The 25,867-nt window shown below is 45.2% G+C and overlaps 1 protein-coding gene across 14 annotated transcripts in view; it reads right to left on the bottom strand.

Annotated features, from left to right (window-relative positions):
* NFASC (neurofascin) overlaps positions 1-25,867 on the bottom strand; it is a 223,305-nt gene that overhangs the window by 183,335 nt on the left and 14,103 nt on the right. For all 14 annotated transcript variants that reach the window (XM_063142359.1, XM_063142411.1, XM_063142385.1 and 11 more), the window contains exon 2: positions 13,320-13,387. The gene's annotated coding sequence lies outside the window, so the exon portion shown is untranslated. The remainder of the gene's footprint in view (positions 1-13,319; positions 13,388-25,867) is intronic.

Below are 25,867 nucleotides of genomic sequence, written 5' to 3'. Positions count from 1 at the left end.
GTGGTCCTGGGCTGATCCTGAGACCGCGGAACGTGTGGCTGGGCTCTGCGCCCATGGGGTGGGGTGAGCGTGGAAATTATTATTATTTTTTAAAAACCTTTGAGTACACAAGCACTCGTGTGCATCTTCTATTTATTTTTTTTAAAAAAGAAAATGGCGGGTGCGAGGTCGTCGCATGCAAACAGAGGGGGAGATCTCACAATAAAAATATCGTGAGATCTTCACTCTTCTGTTGTGCTAGACCAGGTAAGTCTAGCTGAGGCCCTACAATCTAGATGAGATGGACAAGATAGGGTTGTTGTAAGGGTTTTTTTTTTATGGAATTGTCCAATCAGTAGCAAAACTGATGTAGGGCAACGTCAGGTTTAAGCGGAGAGGTGGTGAGATTCATCAACATTCAGCTGCAACTATTATGACAGTCGTTTCAAGACTGACCATAACATCCCAGGCCACTATTTTGTGATTGGCTTACTTCACGCAACCCCCACCCCCACCCCGGCGGCAGCTATTTTGTGGCAGCACCCATGACATTTCCAAAAAATTCTAAACTGGCCCAAGGGCCCAAAAACGTTACACGCACACCTCCAGCATACAATTTCCTATTCACTAAGCAAGTAATAAAACAATTGATTTCACCCCAAGTCTGCAATTGCACATATCTCAGAATGTCTATGCCTTTAATATATCCACAGAATGGAACGTTTCAACAGCTGCAACTTCTTTCATCATAGGGTACCAATGCTGGAATGTACTGAAATTCTCCGCCAACAACAGCAACGACACCTACCCATGGGCTACACTCCGTAGGGCACTGCATGCTCCACAGGGCACTGGAGGTAAAAATAAATAAATCGGCAGTTTGCTGCCAAAATTTGGCAGCAAAGCGCTCTGATGCACTAAGCGGGCCTGTTTGGTTCAGGTTTGGATTTGCTGTGGCCAATTCTTTTATTTTCAGGAAATGGTAAGTAAGTGGGAGCGGGGAGTTAGAATGGTGAGCAGTGTGAATGGTGTCGTCTGATTGGTTAGTTGATTTGAATGGAGAAAGAGGAGGGGGAGTGAGAGGACAGTTTGGCAGTTTGTTAAAAGTCAGGGTAAAAGGAGAGTTGAGGAGTTAGTGAGGGTAGGAGAGAGTGAGGTAGTCGAAGCTTGTTTCAAGATAGTATTAGGAAAGTGGGATTATAGGTTTTGGAAGTGGTTAGCATTCCCTGGGAGGTTGAGGGAGGGTGGATAAAGTAGAATAATCTTAAAGCGTCATTTAAAAACTTTTTCTATATAAATAAACTTTGTTCTTAATTTGTTTATTGATCACGTTTGCTCGGTCATTTGCTTTACTTCAGGTAGACAATACATATGCTCACTCACACACAAAAGGTTTACCATTCCCTCATTCTTTTAGGAAATAAAGAATGGGGTGGTGGTAGCGAAAGAGAGGTTTGATAACAGTTGTTACTGAGGTTGGTGATGCCACAGGGTCAAATGTAGCTTGTTCTCAAGCTAAGTTTGACCCTTTTAGCACTCTGTAGCACCAAAATGGCTACCCCCCGCAATCACCACTACATTTGCCAGGATAGGGGGTGACAGCGGCTGCGGGCTGCCCACCCCTGTGCTAACAGCTTCCCTTTCATTTCAGAATTGGTCCAGTGGCTCTTTGACTTAAACCCTTGAGGCTTCTGTATCACCCTTGCTGCTTGGCCATCCTTCCAGACTCATCTGCTTGAAAATGCTGAGCACATGGAACCCTGGCTAAGGTTAACATATGCAAACAAAGCACCGTCCCTGAAAGGATGCAGATGGAACACACTCCAGTGTCCATTCAGCTGAATCCACCAAAAGGAACTGGGGCAGCCTTCTCGCTTCCGCTCAGTGTTTGTGATGCTAAATAATGGTGAACTGAGCATGGGCTACATTTCAATTTGTCTGGGCAGCAGCGATGCCGGGGCGGGTGGGTGGAAGGGGGAAACAGAGCGCAGACAGGGTTGAATAGCTGTGAACTAATTCAGCATCTCAGACACATGTAGTTGTCTGCAACAAATCCCTACAGCCAAACAGGCTCAGAGGCAGCAGAGGACAAAGCCCCCTAACCTTTCTCTGCATCCAATTAGAAATCAGAAAGATTAGAAAGCTTGCTAGATGGATCGTGCAGCACGTCAAGAAGAGATGGGTGAAGGATAAGGATATTTAAGGACATGAACTGTTCTCATTCATTAAACCTGGGAATAGTGGAGGCTGGTGGCTCTGACATCAGTGGGGGCGGTAAATCTGCTCTGGGTTTCAGTCAGAACTTTAAAGGAGCTACCCAAGGTGCAGAGCCTAGTTTGAGGATTGAATTCAGTACCTTGGACAGCTCCTTTAGAGCTTCTGACTGGTTTTGACTGCAACCCAGGGCAGATTCGTCACCCCACTGATATCATAGAATCATAGAATAGCAGAGTTGGAAGGGGCCTACAAGGCCATCGAGTCCAACCCCCTGCTCAATGCAGGAATCCACCCTAAAGCATCCCTGACAGATGCTTGTCCAGCTGCCTCTTGAATGCCTCTAGTGTGAGAGAGCCCACCACCTCCCTAGGTAACTGATTCCATTGTCGTGGAGCCAACAGCCTCCGCAGCCTAGGAGCAAAATCCACAATTTGTAATTAATGTGGGGAGAGGGAGGGAGAAATAGTCTGCTGGGCCATATTTTTGTTTACTGCTCTTGAAATTCAATGCATGAAATGTCTTTCCTTTCCAATTTGGGAATGAGAACTAGGCGAGATCTACACCAAGCAGGACATAACACTTTGAAAATGGCTTGGAAAATGTATATTGAATGTGTCCTGGGCCCCAACAGTTGTCACTACTGTTATAAACCATTATAAAGCAGTAGTGTAGATCCTGCCCTAGTCACCTCCAGAATAAGGAACAGGTGGAATGAGAAACTGAAATGTGGGATTCCAAAGATAGGACTGTGGACCAAATTACATGTTCTAATAATCATAGTAGTGTATCTGTGCCTGCTACTTTCCTTTAATTTCATATAAATTTGTGTGGTCTCAATTGGGACTATGGTACTTTGGAGAAGAGGGTTTAAGTTCCCACACACATTCATTCCCCCCCCCCCAAAAAAAAATTCCTGGAGATTTCATCCTCTTTTAACATCCCCTGATGCACATGAGTGTCTGTGTGGAATTTTGGGGGTGGGTGATGGGCAGGGGGAACTTAAACCTCCCTCTCTGCAAGTGTCATGGTCCCAATCTGGATTGGAGATGTGCAGCCTCATCCTAAAGTAAATAAGAACATATCAACTACACCAACATGATTATTGATTATTCGCACATGTAGTTTTGTCCTGAGTAATCCGTGCTGCACCATTGCTGAAACTTAGCAGGCCTGGGCCTATGAGTTTCTTGGATGAACAGTGGCCAGTGTTGTCTGTCATAGAGTCCAGTCCTCTATTTGAAGGGCTGTCCTGTCCAATTCCAGTTTAAAGATAAAGCACCATCAGAACTGTTGCCCATCCACAGTTTGCAAATGAACAGCAGACTCAACAGGTAGTCACGTGGTCACCGTCTTTAAGAGTGATACACTTAAATAAACATGATGATTTTGTTCAATTGGATATTTTCATTAGACATCTGAGTGCCATTAACATTAAAGAGGAAAGTCCCAACCACCCTCTCTCAGCTCCTTTGCCACTTACTACCTCATCCCCCTTCCCCATAGTGAGTCCCCCCTCCCTTTTGGGGAAGGGAACAGTGTAGTAGACAGAAGGGGATTGTTACAGGGAGGGGGGCATTAAGCAGAATTGAGGTAGAGCCCTGACTGATGTGGACTGTGCCTGCTTCAATTCTGCTTTGAATTGTTGCCCCACCTCAATAACACACTCTTACATGAGTCCAAGTATGGTGGCTACTTATGCAACTCGAATAGTAACTCGAATAGTTATGATTCCCATCTCTATTAACAAGTTTTCTTCTTTTAGCCCTTATCTGTATCAACAGTGCCTTCCCCTTAAATGAAATCCCCCAGCATACACCACACATGGCCAATGGCCCTACTGGCTGGGGAGGATGGGAGTTGTAGTACAACACACCTGAAGGGCACCAGAATGGAGAAGGGGGATGGACACCCCCCTCGCCCCTTTCTCAGATGTCTAATGGAAATATCCAATTGAACAAAATCATCATGTTTATTTAAGTGTATCACTCCCCCACACTTTTCTCATCCAAAGAACAGAATCTGTTTGTAACTGGCAGGAATCCTGAGATGTTTTGTAACTGGAAATGCAGAAAGTTCAGCCAGAAAGCCTTAAGCAATCATGCTCACGAACAAGATTTCATGCCAAGTTCATAAAGCTATGATCTTATACATAGTTACTTAGGAGGAAGCCCCACTTAATTCAATGAGACTTACTTGGAAGTAAGCAGGCACAGAATATGGAACCCTGTTATAAAATACATCATCATCATCATCATCATCATCATCATCATCATCATCATTATTATTATTATTATCTATACTACTGCATAGCTGAAGCTTTCTGGGTAGTTTGCAAAAGATTAAAATATTAAAAACGATATACAATGATCCTTTATTTAAGTAGTGGTATACAATTATAGGCCTCAGACTAAACCCTTTTCCGAAGCTGCTTGCATTATTTCAACCAAGAGCAATCTGATGCTTCTGAAGTTGATCTGATGTACAAGGGCCTCTACGTGGAGGTGGAAGTGTGGAGTATGATCCTATGCAGACAGACAAACTGTCAAGAGTGGGATTGTGCTGCCTGCTGCCTCTCTTGTTGTTGCCTGGACAGCAACAGCTTTAGGAGCAACCAAGGAACAAGGCAAGCTCAGGAGCAGCAGCTCCAGTTTTTATGGCATGACTTTCAGCTTTTGGCCTTTTCAGGGTAGGGGAAAAGACTCCAACGAAGATGAGAATCAGACTGCTATCCAGGAGAAGGACAGTCAGTCTCAATTCAGCCAGCCAGAAGAAATGGCCTTGCCATAATCCTCTGAGTGAGAAGATGAACTACTATCAGAAGAACAGGTTGCTTACCTGTAACCATGGTTCTTCGAGTGGTCATCTGTGCAGTCACACTATGGGCTCTGCGCTTGCGCCGAGCCTGTGCCTCGGAAAGGTTTGTAGCTGAGAAAAAACGTTATTTAGGCGGGAACCCCTCCCCCACCATCCATTGCGCATGTCCCGCGCGTTCCCGCCTTACCCTCAGTTCCTTTGCGACATGTTATGAACCGAGAGAAAGGCAGGCCTCTTCTGCATCAGAGACACCGAAGAGGGGATGGTGGGTGGGTTGTGTGACTGCACAGATGACCACTCGAAGAACCATGGTTACAGGTAAGCAACCTGTTCTTCTTCTTCGTGGTCTCTGTGCATCACACTATGGGCGAGTACCAAGCTATGACTTACCGGTGGAGGGTCGGTGTCATTGTAGAACTGCTGAGAGGACTGCTCTGCCGAAAGAAGAGTCATTGCGAGACCTGGTATCAACGTTGTAATGTCTGGCAAAAGTCAGTGGTCGTGACCACGTAGCAGCCTTGCAAATGTCGATTAGAGGGATTCCCTTGGCGAATGCTGTGGATGTGGCTAGGCTTCGAGTGGAATGAGCTTTGACCCCATGTGGGAGCTCGAGCTTAGATAATTGGTATGCAAGTTTGATGGCATGTGTTATCCAAGCTGAGAAGCGTTGTATGGAGACATTTTGACCTTTCTCTTTTCCACCATAACAAATAAAGAGTCTCTGTGATTTTCTAAATTGTTGTGTCCTTTCTTTGTAAAATGCCAGGGCGCGACGTACGTCTAGACAGTGAAGTCTCCTTTCTAAATCCGAAGATGGAGAAGGAAAAAAGGTGGGTAACACTATAGGCTGATTAATGTGGAAATCAGTAACCACCTTGGGAAGGAAGGTTAGATCTGGTCGGAGAACCACTTTATCTTTGTGAAAGATAGTGAAAGGAGGGTCGATGCGCAAGGCACAGAGTTCGCTAGCCCTTCTTCCAGATGATATTGCTGTTAGAAAGGCTGTTTTCCATGTTAAGAGATGTAAAGGAGCTGTTGCAAGAGGTTCGAAAGGTTTTGCAGTGAGTATATTGAGGACTACAGAGAGGCTCCAACTTGGAGTTATTGGTTTGATGGGCGGAATGAGGTTCTTTAGCCCCTTCATGAACCGTTTTATTATGGGTGTAGAGAAAAGAGTCTTGTTGTTAATTTCTCCTCTGAATGTGGAGAGAGCCGCTAGGTATACTCTGATAGAAGTATATTTTAGACCTTTGTCGTATAGGTGATGTAAGAAGCCTAGGATGTGTTGAATAGAGCAGATGTTTGGTTGAAAAGAGTTGCGTTGTGCGAATTGGGTAAAGTAGTCCCATTTCCTTTGGTATGACTTTGTGGTTGATGGCTTTATGGCTGCAGATAGGATGGTCCTTATTTGCGGTGAAAAATTTGTTGAGGGTATAGTAGTCTCTAAGGGTGGATTCTCCATGCTGTTAGATGGAGGGTCTGTATATCCGGGTGATGGATGAGGCCTCTGTTGCATGACAGCAGGTCTGTTGTTGGTGGTAGAGGGTAGAATATTCCCCTCGCTGCTTTGAGGAGAGGAGAGAACCAGGCTTGTCTGGGCCAACGAGGGGCGATGAGGATGCAGTCTGTGTTGTCTAGGATGATCTTGGTGACTACTTTGTGGAGTAGTGGAAATGGCGGAAATATATAGAAGAGGGTGCCTTGCCAGGTGTGGAGAAAGGCGTCTCCCATAGAATTGGTACCTATTCCTGCTCTGGAGCAGTATGCAGGGCATACGCTGTTTTCCTCTGAGGCAAAGAGGTCGATGGAAGGTTGGCCCCAGGTGCGAAAGAGGGTGTTTAATACAGGTTGTGCGAGATTCCATTCGTGTTGGAGATGGAACTGACGGCTTAATGTGTCTGCCAGGTCGTTGTTTGATCCTGCGATATGAAGAGCGGTAAGGCGAATACCTCGAGGGATCGTCCATTCGAGGAGGCGGAGAGTGAGGTTGACGAGGTTGGGAGAGCGAGTGCCTCCTTCCTTGTTGATATGCCAGAGAACTGTAGTGTTGTCTGTAACAATCTGAACATGTTGGTGAGATAGATGGTTCTCGAAGGCTAGTAAGGCCTTTTTGACGGCTTGAAGTTCGAGGAAATTGATGTGTTGTTTTGAGTCTTGTGAGGACCAGCGGCCTTGGATTTGAAGATTGCCGCAGTGGGCTCCCCAACCTATGGTGGAGGCATCGGTTGTGAGGACTCTCGAAGGCGGTGGCTGCTGGAAAGGAATGCCCTTTAGGAGGTGGTTTATGATGGTCCACCAGCGTAGGGAGCGAACGATGTCGTGAGGGACAGTGAGAAATACACGTCTTGCATTGCAGTCTTTGTTGTAGTGAAGAATGAACCATAGTTGTAGTGGTCTCATATGGAATCTGGCCCATTCGACTATGGCTACAGTGGAAGCCATGTGGCCTAAAAGTTGTTGAATGGCATGGGCAGAGGAGCGTGGAGCGGACATCACTTGAAGTGCTTTGTGCGTGAGGAGGCGCGCTCGGTCTCGAGGGAGATATGCTCTGGCTGTAGGTGCGTGGAGATAGGCTCCTATGAACTGTACCGATTGGGTTGGTTGTAGAACCGACTTTTCTTGGTTGATACAGAGACCCAGGTTGTTGAGGAGGGTGAGAGTGTATGATATGCTGTTGTGGAGGTCGGTTTTGGAGTCCGATACGATCAACCAATCGTCGAGATAAGGGTATACCTCGATGCCTTGTAGACGGAGGTATGCACATACTACGGCCATGCATTTGGTAAAAACTCTCGGGGCTGTCGATAGGCCGAACGGGAGCACCCGAAATTGGTAGACGTTGTCTCCTATGCTGAAACGTAGAAAGTGGCGGAAGGATTTGTTGATGGCAATATGAAAGTATGCATCTTTGAGGTCTATTACTGCAAACCAAGCGGTTTTTCTTAGAAGTGGGAGGATGGATTGCAGGGTGATCATTTTGAATTTCTTGGGACGAATGAATTTGTTGATGCCTCTTAAATCCAAAATGGGTCGAAGACCCCCATCCCTTTTGGGTACTGTGAAGTACCGAGAGAAGAATCCGTTTGCGCGAAGGTGGTGAGGGACTTTTTCGATTGCACCTTTGTGTAGTAGAGTGCGGGTCTCTTCTAACAGTGGTTGTGATGGAGTGGTGCGTTTTACGATGCCGATTGGTAGGATGGAGTCGAATTCTATGCGGTATCCTGTAAGGATGATGTTTAAGACCCATGAATCTGAAGTAATGTTTTCCCATGTGTGGAAGTAAGAGGCAAGGCGATCTTGGAAGTTGTGAGATTGGGGAGGCATGGCGTCAAAGGCGACGTTTGGTGAAGGTATCCGTTTTCTTTTGGGTACGGAATTTGGATGATGAGTTGGTTGGTTTCCTTTGAAACTGTTGAGAAGGTTGAGACCTTGGTAGTTTGTCAAAGGTAGGTCTTTGGGTGTATTGTTGTTGAGGTCGAAGCCAGCGTCTTGGTCTTTGAGGCTGGTGTTGCTGTTGAGAAGGGGTTAAGCCCATTCTTTTTGCGGTGTTACGTGCTTTTTGAACAGTATCGAGTTGTTCATCGGTTTTGGAGTTGAAGAGTCCCTCGGCATCGAAGGGGAGATCTTCGATGCGGGAGCGAGTCTCTGGAGTAAGAGTGGCTGAACGAAGCCAGGCGTGGCGGCGTAAAGCAATAGAGCCAGTCATTAGTTTAGAGTAACAGTCTGCCTGGTGTCGAGTGGAGTTGGTCTGGAGTTTAGATAATCGGGACGCTTGGGCATGGAATGCGCGGGCGAGTTCTCGTTGGTCTTCAGGTAAGTAATCGCAAAGCGATCCGATTTTATCCCACAAGAATAGTTGATAGCGGGACATCAATGCTTGGTAGTTGGTAACTCTGAGACCAAGAGCTGCTGCTGAGTAAGCGCGGCGTCCCATGAAATCTAAGCGTCGTCCCTCCTTGTCTACTGGGGCAGTATGTGTCTTTTGGGATCTAGAGTGGGAGGATTCCACAATGATAGAGTTTGGTTTTGGATGGGAGAATAAAAATTCCACATCTTTGGTTTGGACTTTATACATAGACTCTAACTTACGTGATGTAGGAGTCATTGTTGAAGGCGAGGTCCAGGTTTGCTTTATTGTTTGAAGTAAGATGGGTGAGAAAGGAATCTCCACTGGGGTTGCTGATTCCGGGTATATTGCATCGAAGAATGGGTCCTGAATTTGTTCTTGTTGCTGTTGAGCGTCGACTCCTAATGCTGTAGCCATGTGGAGGATTTGTTCAGCGAAAGACCCCATTTCTTCTGATGGAGATGGGTGGTCTTTGGTTCCCACTGCGTCGTCTGGTGATGGCATCGACGGGGGGGAAGTGGATGCTGAGGAGGCATCGGAGTCGTAGTCCTCAATAGGAGGTTGAAGTATGGGTCTTGATGTTGTAGTCGCCGGAAGCAGAGGAAGCCGTTGGGAGGAAACCAATAGCGAGGTTGAGCGTGGCGGAACAGGGGGAAGTTGTGCCTCCTGTTCTACTTCTTGAACGTAGCGTTGTTGATGGTGTGTATCCGGGTATGGATCACGGTATCTTTCTCTCCTATAGTGGGGAGAGTAGTCCCGGTGTGTGTAGTAGCAATCGGAGTATCTATCCCAATCGTGAGGGGATCTGGATCGGCTGCGGTGCGGTGCACGGTAATACCGGTTGTAATGCTCCCTGTAATGTGGCGGGGAGTGTTGGTGAGATGTCGATCTAGGAGAGTATCGATCATGATAGTACCAGTCATGGTTCCACTGTACGGGTACGAGGTCATCTGAGCGAGGTGGTTCTCTGTTAGAGGGATGTCGAGTTGGTGAACGTTGGTGCCCATGGTGTCGAGAAGGCGGTATTGCCTCTGCTCGAGTGTCCTGTTGAGAGACAGGAGATGGCGGAGAGGGTTCTGCCGGGGACAGAGGTTCCCTTATCTCGCCTTCAGACGTGGTAGAGAGAAGTTCAATGGTCGGGCGTTTGGCCAGGTTTGAACTCTCTGCCGTTGGTGGTAATTGAGACACGGCTACCAGTCTGCGTGATTGTGATGATTTCTTTTGTTTCTTTGGGTGAGGCTCTGGCGGGGATTTGGCTTTCTTTGCTTTCTTGGAGAGTTTCTTTGCTGTCGATACCGTAAGAGTTCGCGAAGTCGAAGGTGGCGGTGGAATTGTTGTCGGTATCGATGTGACGGTCGATGTCGAAGCTTTCGGTATCGAGGTCGTAGGGGACGCCATGTTTACGGGTTGGAGAGTTTGTTTCCAAAGTTGTGCTTTTAAGCGGTCTGAGCGGTGGCGTCTAGTTTGCTTAGAAAAAGCCTGGCAGTGGTGGCAAGTTTCTACTATGTGCGTTTCTCCAAGACAAAGGAGACAAAGAGAGTGCCCGTCTGCTGCTGGTAGCTTACTGCTACAACGGACGCATTTTCGAAAAGGGGCCTTAAGGGCCATACAAAGTAGAAGTTAGTAGTAGGATAGAAAAGAGAACTTTTTTTTTTTTTTTTTTTTTTTAGGAGGAAAAAAGGGGAGATTGGAGAAGAATTAAGTAAGAAAGAATGGAGAATGGAAGAAAAAAACTCAGCTACTGCAAGAAGAAGCGAGGAGGAACCTTTCGACGAGGCGCTAGGTAAGGCGGTCGCAAAGGAACTGAGGGTAAGGCGGGAACGTGCGGGACATGCGCAATGGATGGTGGGGGAGGGGTTCCCGCCTAAATAACGTTTTTCTCAGCTACAAACCTTTCCGAGGCACAGGCTCGGCGCAAGCGCAGAGCCCATAGTGTGATGCACAGAGACCACGAAGAAGAACCTCCATCTCCACCAGCCTCAGAAAAGTCTGAGACTACTAAATCCAGCAAAAGCCATTTCACAGTACAGCCAGCTTCTCCAGAACCACACTACAGATCCTGGCTGCCAATATAAGGCTTCAGTTGGCTTAGCTTGCTGCTGAGACAACATCCTCCTTTTGTTCTAGTAGGGGAAAGCTGCAGCCAGTGAAACTCACTCTGAGCTATCCATGGTCTTGATTTGGCTGCCCTTTATAGTTTATACAAGAGGGCTTCTGTCTTTACTCAGCTGCTGTACTTACCTTGACTGGATTCTCTTTGCCTAGCTAAATTTGACTGTTCTCTCTCCTTGCCCAAATATGGCCCTGTCAGATGCTATTGGTTTCCCCTGTGAGCCTCTGGTAACTACAGAAGTGTAGTTGCACCCAGCAAAGCTGACTGGTCTCAATATCGCTGTCTTACAAAACTTCTCCACAGACTCACAGAAAAAGAAATAAAGCTCTGAGGCAGGATATTGCAATACATTTAACCGAGTTTCCCTATTTATGGCAGATGGAATAAATTAAAATTACCACAGACTATTCTTGAAATTGGAAAACGTTTTAGCATAATGCAATACTCTCTGTGCACTTATCATCAACCAAAAGGAAAAGAAGGAAAAGCCCCAGCCTCAACCAATGCTCAATTCAAAGTATGCCATCTCCAAGACCTACACTTGGAGGTCTTAGATCTCCAAGACCTACACTTTCAGAAAAAGCAATGGGTGCCAAGACTCTTCTTCAACAACCCACTCCTATGAGCTTCTGCACTCAGGCAACAGCTCATGGAACCAAGCACTTGCATCCTTGAAGTTGAAGGAAGATGCTGCCCCACCACCCTCTGTATTCTCTCTCTAGTAGCTATGTATCTGCCATGGTACAGCTGTATTGAACCAAAGGGCAGTTGTCTTGGGTGTGAGAAGGAGGTCTTTCTGTTCCCCAGCTTTGCTATGCTTGCCAAGAATAAAGTGAGAATCAGGCCTGGCCCTAGAAAAGTCACTGCTTGAAACAGGGACCCCTCCCTTCCTCTCTGCCCACCTGCCAGCTAGCTTACTTTTCTTGCCATGCGTATGCAAGCCGCCTCGCCAGCGCACTGCCCTTTAAGGTGTTCCCACCCTTCAGGAGCTGTGTGGTGCCTGCACACCGGACAAAGTAGTACTGGAGGTCCCAGAACTTCCGAGACCTCTCATGATACTTTGCCTGACCTTGTGCAGGTACAGCGCAGGTGGAAACACCTTACGGACAGCATGTTGGCAAGGCGCCTTGAATACTTGCACCAAGAAAAATAAGCTGGACAGCTGACAGCCAGGTAGGCAGAGCCAGGTAGGCAGAGCCAGCTGGGTTGGGAGGCGCACGAGCAGGCTGCATAAGTGTGCTGGTGCGGGAGGAGGCGGGGCAGGATGTGCACAGGTGAGTGAACAAGCGGCTGCTTCTTGGTTCTGCTAGCTGCCTGCATGGCTGGCCCTGGAGGCAGCCGGCAGGTCCAAGGAGTGCCAAACCCTTTCGAGGAGGAGAGTGCCTCTGTTCCCATACTCCATTGCCTGCTGTGCTTGCATCTTCCCACTTCATGGTAGGGCTAGCCCTGATCAGAATTCAGTTACAGTATGCAGACAACTGCTTGAGCCAGCTGCAACAAAAGTCAGGCAATAAAATGTATGATGAATTGTTGTTGTTGTTGCATTTATATCCCGCCTTTTTTCCTCCAAGGAACCCAAGGCAGCGTACATAATCCTCCTCCTCTCCATTTTATCCTCACAACAGCAACCCTGTGAGGTGGGTTGGGCTGAGAGTCTGTGACTGGCCCAAAGTCACCCAGACGTCATCCATTTGCATTCAAGTACAGCATTGAAAACATATTTCAGCATCATTTGCATCAGTCTGTAAACATGCACTCACATGGTTGCATAAAAATTGTCCAGGGAACTTGATAGGACACTTCTGTGAATTGGAAGAGTATTTGTAGGCAGCTAGGATAATAAAAGTGTTCATGACCTAGTAGTTCTCTGTTGATTTATTGACAAAGCTGCTTTGACTATTAGTTTAAGAGGTCAACAAATTACCATTTAGGTCTTTAACGCCCTGAACTTTCAGCAGTCCTAAGACCAAGCAATGATCATGAGGATAGTATTTACTATTTTTTCCAAGTCTACAGAGCTGTTTCGACTTGAGAGACCAAGGTTTAATGTTCAGCACTAATCCATTTCCATACCCACCCACACACATACACTTAGAAATGAAGCTGTCTCCAGGGTTCTGAGAAATTTCCTCAAAGTTATCAAATGTACTTCAGAAACTAATTCCTACATAAACAGTGTTGGATTGTCGGGATGTGTGAACACTTGGTATCAGGGATGAGCAAATAAAAGTTATTGTGCCAGTGGGCTCAACTTGATGGACAAGTAGGTTTCTTCCAGGTCTACATGCCACAATCCTAACTGGGATGCTCTCGTGATTAGAATTATCTGAATGCAATGGAATTTCTTACCTTAATACTGTGGTTCCGGGTGTTTATTTAAATACTCTTGTCTTAGTCCCGGTTTAATACTGAACAGCCTGTAGAGCAAAAGAAAAAAGTGAATGGTCTGTTGTTGTTATTATTATTTGTTTATTTAGCACCATCAATGTACATGGTGCTGTACATAGTAGAAGAATAAAAAAGCAACACTATGGCACATAGGCTTAGATTCTAATAAGATCATAATAGATCTCTAGTCAGCAAACTGTTCTAGAGTAGTTGCCAAAGGTAGTAACCAATGTTGGTCCTAAGTAGAGTAGACCAATTGAAAAAAATGAGACATAAGTTAGTCCCAACATACTTGAGTCCTGTTCATTTCAATGGGTCTGCTCTGTGTAGAACTAACATTGGATACTACCTTGGTGGTTCTACCCAAGCTTTTAAACAAAGGATTCATTTGAGCACCCGAGTTCAGGCATTTTAAAGAGCCTTGTTTTAAAATGCTTTTTCCTTTTTGTCTATCTCAACCATGCTTGCATAGCTTTCTGGTAGGGAACAGTTATATATGAATATTTAACTTAAATCATGCCTAAGAAAGCAAGGAAGCAATTCATATGAACTACCTTATATCTCCAATATACAAAGCAAGACACCCCATGTACACAGTTTTTCTCCTACAGATTCCCCTCTAGTCTCAGAGTGTAGATTACTTCTTCACTCTGTGATTCTAGAGAGATTAGAAAAATAGCTTCAAATGATGCAAGCTCTCCTTTTCATCTCTATGCGGGGATTCATTGTTACTTCCCTGTGTGAACTATTTAGCTGTCAACATTAATAATTATTAATTCATTCATGCTAGCCATTTTCTTCAATATCTGTAAGGACAGCAGCTCTGCACAACAGCAAATCCTTTAACCCATAACTTCACAATGCCTTTAGGCAGATTTGGTTTCACTAATACGCACAGCTACATTTTTATTTCTGAAGTATAAAATCCTTTAGGGTCTCCATAATTCCTCCATATAATTTACTATAGACAGCATCTCACTTTGGAATTGAAAGCTGATACCACACTCCATCATATTATCCAGTCACAGCTACACTAAATTCAAATAGTTTAGTCTAGTACACAGCATGACTTTGTGAAAGTAACAGAAAAACCAGATAATGAAACAAAAGGAAGCAAACTTCCAGAAACTTAGTTAAAAAACAATTTTTTAAAAACATCTGTGCCATTCTTTATGAGAAGGATTCCACATTCACACTAATCAAAACTTATATTCATGTCAAATACACATTCCAGCGCCACATAAAACCAGCTCATTGGATCCCAGAATAGCATTAGCTACCATTTGTAGCAGGAGACTATGCGAAGAAATGTTAAAATTGTTTCACACTTAGGCTTCAGCTAGACCTATGGGTCTACTGCAACGGAGGGGTGATGATCTCATGATATTATGATCGTGAGTTCGTCCCCCTCTGTTTACACGCAGCGTGTGATGTCCTGGAAGAAAGAGGACGTCGCGCCTGCCATTTTGGTTTTGATTTTTAACGAAGAAGGAGCGCAAGAGCACTAGAGTGCCAAACTGTGAGTTTTTTAAATAAATAAATATATTTCCCCACTCCCCCCACCCCACCTCCAATGGCCACAGAGCTCCTGAGGAGCTCTGTGCCCCATGCACGGTTCCTGGCTCCTTGCAGTTACTCATGAGGACAAACCGTGATGCGTGTCCACATGTTCCATGGTCTCGGGATCATCCCTAAACCGTGGGAAAAGCGCGCTTAAAGGGTAGGGCGAGATCCCGGGAAAAGGGACGGATCATTCCTCCCTGCTCCCGGGATCCCCTGTGCGTCATGTGGATGCACAGAGACGATCCCAGGGATTGTCCCAGGATATGGCCCCATCTAGCTATGGCCTTAGTTAAATCCACTTCATCCCATTAATACATATTATGCTCGGTGCTTATTTAGGTCCAACCACTGCAACACTTCTGACTATGGGCTGGGATTGTCCCACAAAGTTCACACACTCTAATATTCTTTCTAGTGATTTAAACATTTCTCTTATTTCCTTATGCTTCCAACTAATCAACCATCTGAGAGTTATGCTGTGCTGATTGCTGCCAATCCTTTCCCCAGCACTCTTCCAAGCCCACATCAAACAATCCCATTCATTTCACCTGCAGGTTTAATCAGCTGCCACTTCCCATTTGACTTTGATTCCTTTCTCCATCAGACTTATTAGGAATTGTTGGTCATATGCAGGACAAACAGGAAGGAAGCAAGTGAATCTCAGGATCAGCTTTTTACAGAGAATCACTTATACTGGATCAAACATGGAAGTGATAAAATACAAGTTCACAGCATTGCCTGACAACCCTAACCTAAACATGATTTGGGGAAGTAGATCCCAGAGATTTCACTGAACTATGTTACTTCTACATAGGATTTTTAGTCCTAAACATGACTGAGTTATTCTGAGTCAGGAATTATGTCTTATCCAAAGAGGGAAATGAATACCAAGGAATAGGGAAGACAAACAAAATAATGTCTTTAGTTTCCCAAGTTACAGGCAATAAGAACATCTGTTTCGATGTCAATTTAGGGCCTTGCTAGACCTACCTGATAATCCATCTGGGAGTCGGGGCGATGGTGCGCTACAGCTAGCGTGCAGCGTCGCCCTCTTCCAGACATAACACGCGACGGGGCAAGGTGAAGCCCCATCGTGTCGGCCATTTTGTTCATCAGTTAAAGGGGCCATGTGCGCTGCAGCACCGCCGGAGAAGGTAAGTGTTTTTTTAAAAAAATAATAATAAAGGGGCCCCTGCTCCCCCTGCCCCTGATCCCCCCCACAATTCCTGATGGCCCCCTGCCCGCTCGCTCGTCCTCCCCCCATGCCTGATGCCTTGTCCCCTGTCCTTCTCCCCCCGCCTGCTTGCCATCCCCGTTGCCCGTGCCCGCTCTTCTCCCCCTGCCCGCTTGCCATCCCTGATGCCCGTTCCCGCTCTTCTCCCCCCTTCTCTCCTGCCAGGTCTGGCCTTCCCCTCCCTATCTCCCCCCCCTGTGATCCCCCCCTGGCCCGATAGGCACAGTGTTCCTATGAGCGCTGTGCCCAGTCCATGGCTTCTCCTGGCTACTCGCGAGTAAGTGAGCAGCCGGAAAAAGCCACGGACCCTTCTAGACATTCTGCAGCCCCAGCCTCAGGCCGGGGCTGCGGAAAAACCGGGCCATAAGCAAATCCGTTTATCCCGGTTTAAGGCAGGTTTTAGCGCGGCCTGACCCCGGATTCCCCTGTGCGTCATCTGGATGCACAGGAGGGAAACCGGGCCTCACACCACGCTAACGCCTGGTCTAGCAACGGCCTTAGACTTCCAATGCTTGGTTTCATCTCTATTTCAAAGCAGAGATGAGGCCATGTCAACAGCTGAGATTATTTTTGCACTGAAAGACAAGTCCCTTACAGGCTGAATGACCAGCCTTGTCAAGAAACACCAGGTATCTCTGTCTCCTGTGAAATCTGCCTACCAAAGATGCAAAGTGTCTCATTTCAGATTTCAGTGACAGAAGTTTTTCAAGCAGTAGACCATTGCTGATAAATCCACGTCATTAACAATGTCAAAATACAGCTGTCCTGCTTCAGAAATACTGGTCTTCCACCCAGTGCATAGGAGTTGACAACATGACAGTCATATTTCCATGGTAAATTACCTATACTTAAAATCACGGATGTATTTTCTCAGGAGAGGTGTCAGGTTACTAACTAGAGTCTCATTTATCTGAGGACATGCCCAAAGGATATGAATCCCATCAGGAGGTGCTGTAGTAACCCTGGCGATGTCCAATGTGGTTACCAAAGATCACTACACAACAGACCTGCATGTCACAGTGCCACCCAGTAGTTTCAGTCTATTAAAAATGTTATCTGTCCATTTGACCAGGAAGATTAAATGTACACATTTAAGTTGCCCTCCTCTTCCCAAAGTCTATCTTGAAGCGCATCTGGTTTCCATGTGCTGCAAAAATGCCTTTGACATTTTGTTACAAACCCCAGGCCCTTCAAACAGCAGTGACAGACTAAAGGAGCATTGAATCTGACATTCTATCCTTCAGCTATCTGATGTGCAACCTTTAGATAACATTGCAATGCACGGAAAGTGTGTGTGTGGGGGGGGGAATGGAACAATTAAGTGAAAACCGAAGGAGACAGGCAGAACTGGATGAGAAGGCTAAAAGAACCGGATCATCTACCCAATGTTTTGAATAGCACTAGGTTGTCTAGCAGGCTACCACCCACCCTGGTTCCTTCTGCTTTTCTTCTTAGGTCTGCCTTCAGATGTCACATGCGTAAGACAGGGCCTAGCAGTAGTAAGGCAATTCCTGGTGTTCTAGGCCTTAGCTAGACCTAAGGTTTATCCCAGGATCGTTCCGGGGTCATCCCTGTTCATGTAAATGACACACAGGATATCCCAGGAGCAGGTAGGGATGACCCCAGGCCGATTCCGGGATAAACCTTAGGTCTAGCTAAGGCCCTAGTGAGCCACCCCATTTGTTAGTCCTAATTATGCAAACCCCATTTAAACCAGATGCTAGTACATGTGGCGCATGACGTCCCAGGAGGAAGAGGACATTGCGCCCGCTATTTTGGATTTTTTTAAAGGAAAATGAGCGCACGAGTGCTCAAATTAAACTGTAAGTTCTTTTAAAAAAAACACACACATCACGCTCCCCCCATCCCACCCCCGATAGGCACAGAGTTCCTGAGGAGCTCTGTGCCCGGTTCCTTGGTCCTCCTGTTACTCTCAAGGAGTCGGGACAAAACCACGACGGCGGGCCACACATCCCGCGGTCTCGGGATCATCCCAAGACCGCAAGAAAAAATGGAATTGAACAGTAGGTCGTTATCCCGGGGCAAGGGAAGGATCGTCCCTCCCTGCTCCTGGGATGCCCTGTGTGTCATGGGATGCACAGGGATGATCCCCGGGGTATCGCCCCATCTAGACATGCCCCGAGTCCCACCCCTGGAGGAATCCCCCATGATCTCCAGCCAAGTCCCTTCAAATGGCGCTCTTCCAGGTATGTGCAGGCTATGTAAACTGCCAAATGTTATGCTTTTGCTTGTGAAAATAAAAACAGTTCCTTAAATTCACAGATGGACCCTAAGCAAAAAAAAGAAGAAGAAAAAAGAAAAAAGACAAGAAAAGAGAAAGATCAGTTGTCAATGCAACAGAGCCAAAGCAAGGTATAGCACTACTGCAATCAATGGGGCTTAAAAATATTCATCCTTACCTGGATTGCGCACACTTATTTAGGAGTAGCCGTGATTTAATGTCCTAATAAAATCAGTGAATCAGTGGTGAGGAGCCATTCTTCCCCATTGCCAAACAGCAGACTGTTTTTGCAAAGTCACTACACGACTTTTGGAGCTGAATATTTTTTCACTATTTATTTGCATCCTGGTAACACATAAAAGGTTTTCCCCACACCACTCCATCTGGTTTGTGAATCCCATCCAACTGATTTAATTACTGTTAATTGGTTCAAGCGTTTGGCATTAGCTTAACGAAGCAGACACAAGTGCCTTTTCTCTCCTGTGGGATCAAAGGAGTGCTGTGTTCAAACAGTATAGCTTGTTGCCACATCATATCAATCCAGGGAGATCGGTTTAGTGGGTGGGTGGCTGGCCCATAGATCTCACTAGCTTCAATCTGCTGGTGGACAATGAGACAGTGGTCAGCCAGGGCTGGTTCTTGGGGCACAGGATGGGCCCCTGCGGTTTCAAGGGCCCCTGAACTTCCAGCGGCTCCTCCTCCCTCTCTTTACTCCAGGCCTCACCTTGGCCACAAGCTCGTCGAGTTGGCTACAAAAGGAATCACCATGGGAGCTGGCTAGGAGAACGTACACTGCAGCATGCCATTTTAAAATAGCTCTTTTTAAAAGTATGTTTTGAGTCTGAACCAATCAGATGCTGTCTTGGGGGGGACACACAGCCAATGAGAGCACAGAAGTGACATAAAGACTGCCTCTTCACTGCTCTGTGCCCTCATTTCTGAGTCCCCTTAAAGGCAGCATCTGATGGGTTTGGATTGCTGCTACTCAAAAAGTAAGTTACAAAAAACTCCTAACTTACTTCAAAGTAGTGTGCCACGGGACTTGCCCCAGCACTTTCTTTTGCACATGCATGGCTGGAAGGGTAAGTGGTAGTAGAACAGCCTTCCTCAACCTGGGGTGCTCCAGATGTGTTGGACTGCATCTCCCAGAATGCCCCAGCCAGCTGGCTGGGGCATTCTGGGAGTTGTAGTCCAACACATCTGGGGCGCCCCAGGTTGAGGAAGGCTGTAGTAGAAGGAGCACCAGGAGGGCTGGTGGGTGGTGGGGTGGTAGTGGCAATTGGCAGCCAGGGGAACCTTGGGGAAAGAACTTGCCCAGGGGCCCCTCAAAGCTAGTTGCACCCCTCTTCAAAGAAGGCCCCAAACCCCAAAGAACAACATGGTATTTCCTGTTTTGCCCAGCAAACAGGAGTGTTTAACATGCTTTTCAATATACCTAAAGAAAGATAAACCGAAAACCAAAGTGCTTTTCTTGGAAGAGCCAAGTATCCTTTCATGCAAGATAAGTTACGAATTTTATTGCTATGCATAGATTCTCTCATTTGAATCTTGCCCTGCAACCTTTGTTCTGAAGAGAACATTCGGTGGCAAAGCAGCTCCCAGGCCCGCTCAGCACATCTGCCATCATTATCATCAAGTATGACAAATGGTTGGGAGAGATTTTGTGGCATGTAGAAGTGTTAAGACAGCAGCAAAGGCAACTGTGTTGAGCAGCAAGGGGGGGGGGCAGGGAGAGTGCTGGTGCCAGCTGTAGACAATAGAGAAATGAGCCACTGAATAATTATTAATTTCTAAGATTTATTAGTCCCCCTGTAGCTAATAGCTCTCAGGGCGACGTACACTAAAAACACAAATAAAATCCCAAACCCATATAAGTCAGAACAAAAGGAGCATAATAACACTATCAATTAAAAGCAGCAATTAAGTAAAAGCAGCAGAGGATAAAACAACAGGTTTCACAACAAGAAGATCTAAAAAAATCACAGAAATTAAAACGACTTAAAAATACGGCATAAGAGAAATATAAAGAGGAATAAAAGCCTTGAGAGAATAAAAGCTCTTTGTTAGGAATGGAAAAGTTAACAAGCTAAGCACCAGAAAGTCCCCTTCATAAGTCTATAAACTAATAGCAAATTCATCCTCTTGTACCCCAAACTGCATCATCTACACGCAAGGGGGAGGTACTAGTGGTAGTAGATGGGTCTGAGATCCATTTGCAGAAATACCCCTCCAAAAAACAAACCCACTTTCCCCGAAAGGGAATAAAATGCCAAAACAGCCCATGCTCAGGGGCCACAGAATACGAGTGGATTGCAAGGGCGGCAGGGGAGAACAGTATGAAATGGAATTTCGTGGAAAAGGTCATGATTGGCTAGCTGGAAGCCTGACCAGGAGCGACTGGCACAGCAACATTTTGTCGTGCGTCCCGCTTCGAATGTCATCATCTTAGCAGCTGTAGGAACAAAACCTTCAAGTCACTTCAGAAAGCACTGCTACATACATGGAAGAGCCCAAAAGATAGATGATCAGAGAATTATTTCTAAATGCTGGCGTTTCTTCAGCCCTAACAGGAGACATTTTATATTTGAAAGCATCTAAATGTCCATTAGATGATCAGAGAGTTATTTCTAGATGCTGGTATTTCCTCAATTTCCTCAAACATTTTATATTTGAAAGTATCTGAATATTTCAGAGAGAGAGATGAGAGGAAAGAGGTGGCAGTGAGTTGATACTCTGCGTCAGGCCTCAACCAAGATACACCAGAAGGGATCAAACAGAAGCCTGGGCCATCCCAGCAAAAAGGGAAGCTCACCTTCTGCTTCAAGACCTGCACACATATTAGGGAAGAAGTAGGCCCCACCAAGTTCAAAGAAAAAAGTCATACAAGCAGGCTGTAATGCTATATCACAGGCGCACAGTTATGCTCAATTTATTTATTTATTATTTATTTATTTATTTATTTACAATGGTAATCACTCCAAACCCATGAATGATGAATGATCAAAACAATTTAAAATAGAAATCCAAGCTACCCCCCATCCAACCTGGCCACATGGCCATGATAATGCATAGGATATGATGTAACTCAGCACCCTGAAGGGATGCAAGAGTGTGTGTTGTGAGATGTGTCTCCCTCATTGACTCCTGTGGTGTTGGCAGCACATGGGTGGTGTTGCTGACACAGTCCACGGTTGATTACCACTGGCAGGACTTCCAAGGATGCTGTGGGCATACCTGTCATTCTTACCCCATCTTTGTAACTTCTAGTTTTGTGGTCCTCTGATCACCTGGGCTGAGCATGTCTAGAACATGGAGGGCATTATGCCAGCAGCAATATTATCTCTACGCACCCACCCCAGCGTAATTAGAGTATCAGATTGACCTGCCTCTTACTAACAGCATGTTCTCGAGCATGCCAAGATTTTCTGTGAATGTGCCCAGAAATTGGAGCTTCCAAGTGACACACTTAGGGAGTGGGGGGGGGGGGGGAGGAGAGAGAAATCTGACCTTTCTTTAGTGCCAATATGGAAACAGAGTTCTTTTGAATGACTAACTTCCTCGAGCAAGTTCAAAATCTGCTGTAATCCCCCATGTCACTAAATAAATCTGAAGAGCCATGAAGATGGAATTTTATTCCCTGTGGGTACATTCCCTCTAACTACTAGGTAAAAGCACCTTTGGCTTCTATTTTTTAAAAATGTAAGAACTATGCTGGATTAGACCAAAGTTTAATCTAGCCTATCATTCTGTTCCCGCAGTGGCCAGTCAGATGCCTATATTGGAACCACAAGCAGGATGTGAGTGCGATTTCACCTTCCCACTCATGTGCCCCAGCAACTAACACTGCCTCAGATACTATATATAAGTAATATATAATTGTTTTTTTTTCCATCCCAGCAGTCCTAAGGACAATCTTAAGTGCAACTTAACCATCATAGCACCTAGTAGAGTCTAATTTGAATGTCTATTACCTCCTCCCACATTCTATCTTGACTGTTTCTAAAAACCGATTCAATGGCTGCAACATCAGACAGGTTTTTTTTTCCTTCCCCCACCCTGCTTTGTTTAACATTTAGCCTGATGAAGAGTTCCAGAGAATTCAAAAGCTTGCAGACTGTTTTTGACATTTTGGTTGGCCTTATAAAAGCATGGCCCTAATATGGATTTTGGCATTGTTTCCAAACATGTATACACTAAATCAATGACATGCATTTCATAATTTTCCCCTGTCTATGGTATGTTTAGTAACTCTCAGAGCAATGACTGAAGAATCTCAATTTCATTTTGTTTCAATTTCACAACCAACAGGAGACCGAAATTTGGCAGCACTCCTTGTAGTAAAGCTTAGAGAGAGAGAGAGAGAGAGAGAGAGAGAGAGAGAGAGAGAGAGAGAGAGAGAGAGAGAATGACAGACTAGTGACAATTCTGCTCATTTATGAGCTGGGGTTGAATTACTTTGAATCTGCATTCAATATAAGCCCTATGGCCTGGTTCAGACAATTTGCTAAACCATACATGCATTCCCTTAACCATTTTGTGCTTAAGCAGAGTGGTTTAGTGTGTTGTCTGAACCAGGCCTATGTAGGGTGACCATATGAAAAGGAAGACAGGGTTCCTGTATCTTTAACAGTTGTGTAGGAAAAGGAATTTCAGCAGGTGTCATTTGTATGCATGTAGCACCTGGTGAAATTCCCTCTTCATCGTAACAGTTAAAGCTGCAGGAGCCCTGCCCTCTTTTGTATCTGGTCAAGAGGGCAAGGCTCCTGCAACTTTAACTGTTGTGATGAAGAGGGGATTTCACCAGGAGCGAGCATACAAATGACACTTGCTGAAATTCCCTTTTCTATGCAACTGTTAAAGATATAGGAGTCCTGTCCTCCTTTCCATATGGTCACACTGCATTCAGTCATGACAACGTGTTAAAGCGACACAGGAGCATACTGGATAAGACTGCTGATTAACTCCATCCCTGATGTGTGCTGATTAGCCCCCCTCCTTCTGGAATTCACTGGCTAGAGATGGTGGGAGTTGCAGGCTAAAACATCTGGAGGACAATAAGTTGCCAACTCCTGCGCTAAACCATGGTTTAGTTTAACATGTCTGAGCAGGAATGAACAGGTTCATGAACAGCCTCAGGTTCAGAGGAATGAACTACACTGAGCCCTCCTCCCACACAGTCACCGGAAAAGTTTGGAAAGTTTTTTTCTTTCTTTCCTGAAGCATAGTTAGTTGTGTTGTCTGGAGCAACAAACTATGGTTAATACTATGGTTAGTTTCAAACAAGTCAACTTCAACCATGCTGGCTTATTGAAATGAACTATAAACAGTATTAATCAGAGATCAGGTTACCAGCGAGAGGATATTTTCAGAAGGAAACTGGCATGGGCCCCCAATCTGGAACAGGAAGATGTTCTGGGGCCACAGCTGCATTTTCTTCAAAATGAAAGAAGCACATTTACACAGGCTTTTCTTAAAAGAGCATGTTTATCATATTGTGTGGTTTGGCCATTATTAAGCATTGCTGATCCCAGTATCATGTCTTAAAAGACATAAAGGCAGGATCTACACTACTGCTTTATAACAGTTTATAATGGTTTTGATAACTGTTCAAGGTCAGGACACATTACATATACTGTTTCCAAAGTGTTATATCCTTCTTGGTGTAGCTCTGGCCAAAGTCTTGGAGCAACTTAAAGACTAGTACATTTCATTATGGCATATGTTCTGCAACATGCCACAAGACCCTTCATTGTTTTTGCTACCCACAGACTAACAGGGCTAACCCTCTGGAAACTGCTACCGTGTATTACATGATGGAACCCATCTGTATGGACAGAACAATCTATTGTGATGTTTTTAAAACCGTGTATGGGGAGGAATCATTTAATAGATTATACATAAACTACACTGGTAAGTAGAAGTCCCAACACATTACTTTTTTTTTCTTATCTGCATAAATATTTTCATTCTTTGCAGAAGATATTAAAAAGTTTCTGTTTGGCTAAAATCAATTGTTGGAGTGGGGGAAGGGACCTCAAGAATTTTGGAGGAAGCAGTGAAGTGTGGGTCACGGGGCAGCTAGATGCCAAACAGTTGCAAAGACTCCCTCATTCTCAAACATGCATAAAATTCTAATAATATTTGCAAACATGAGGCGAAAAGCAAGACTGAAAAACCAAGGAACAATGTACAGCATTCATACCACAGCCCTTTATTGCTTCATCTCTTTCTGTTGGGAGGGACTTGTTATGTTCTTTTAGAACAGGGCTTCCTAAATCTCTTGCAGCCTGATCATCTTTATGGCTTAATTCAGACAACACGTTAGTGGAGTGTGAAAACTCTACTCAATGGTTAAGTTTTTAGGGGGCACTCTGCACACAACATGTTCTAAGTCCACCGTTGTGTGACTGTGAGCTGCCGTGGAGTCGAGTAAAATCAAGATGTTTGCAGTTCCTCTACCCTCTCTCCTCTCCCAGTTCTCCTGATAGTATCCCATCAGCCACTGCTGCAAAAACAACAACAATCCCAGTGGCTCTCCTAGAGTGGCACTCCCTCCTTTTGCCACTCTTGCCAGAGAACTCTGTAGCCAGTGGGAAAATTCAGCTCAACAGAAAACTCCACAGAGCCCAACACACAACACAATGGTTCTGCATGAACTCTCATCTGCACAGTGTGGATATTCTGTTTGGAGTGTTTTCGAAAAAAATCTCCACCATTGCATTTAGTTTTCCTGCCAGACAACACATTTCTCAACAGTGGTGTAAAAACTCCACCATGGAGTTCTAAAACTAGTGTTGAGAACTGTGTTGTCTGAACTGAGCCTATGTTTACTTGGGGTAATTTATTTTCTAGTGAGTGTGTTGCATCCTTAGTCTGCATGTCCTTTCGGATCTAATAATATAATCCATATCACTGGGCCACAGCTAGACCTAGGGTTTATCCTGGGATCATCCAGGGTTCGCCCCTGCCTGAGCACTGGATCCCCTGTGTGTCACCTAGATGAACAGTTTGACCCCTGGACGATCCAGGGATAAACCTTAGGTCTAGCTATGGTCTAAGTCTCCAAATGACAGATGTGTGCGCAGCACTGCTCAGATGGCTCCCCACCGATCCACAGTACAGTTATCAAACTAATGCAATCTTAGCTGCCACAGTGTGCATGTCATTGCTTGCTTCAAAGGTACAAAAACAATTGCAATGCAGGGACTTGTTATAAATACATACATATAAATACATTTTTAAAAAATAAATAAACAAACACCATCTACATTATAAAGTAAGGATGTATGTAAGAGATTTTGCAAACATTAGAATTAAAGCTACCTGACCCTATGATGACAAAAGGAAACAATCTCTCCCTTAGAAGAAACAGAAAAATTAGCTACAGCATTGGTTTGCCAAGGATGCATACGGATCTCAATTTATTTATTTATTTTTTACTAATACTGTAGTAATGCTTACTCTGTTCAG

Source organism: Elgaria multicarinata, chromosome 1 (genome assembly GCF_023053635.1).
Source record: "Elgaria multicarinata webbii isolate HBS135686 ecotype San Diego chromosome 1, rElgMul1.1.pri, whole genome shotgun sequence".
NCBI classification, from domain to species: Eukaryota; Metazoa; Chordata; class Lepidosauria; order Squamata; family Anguidae; genus Elgaria; species Elgaria multicarinata.
The sequence above is the reverse complement of the archived record's forward strand: the minus strand, read 5'-3'. Positions and strand labels throughout refer to the sequence as shown.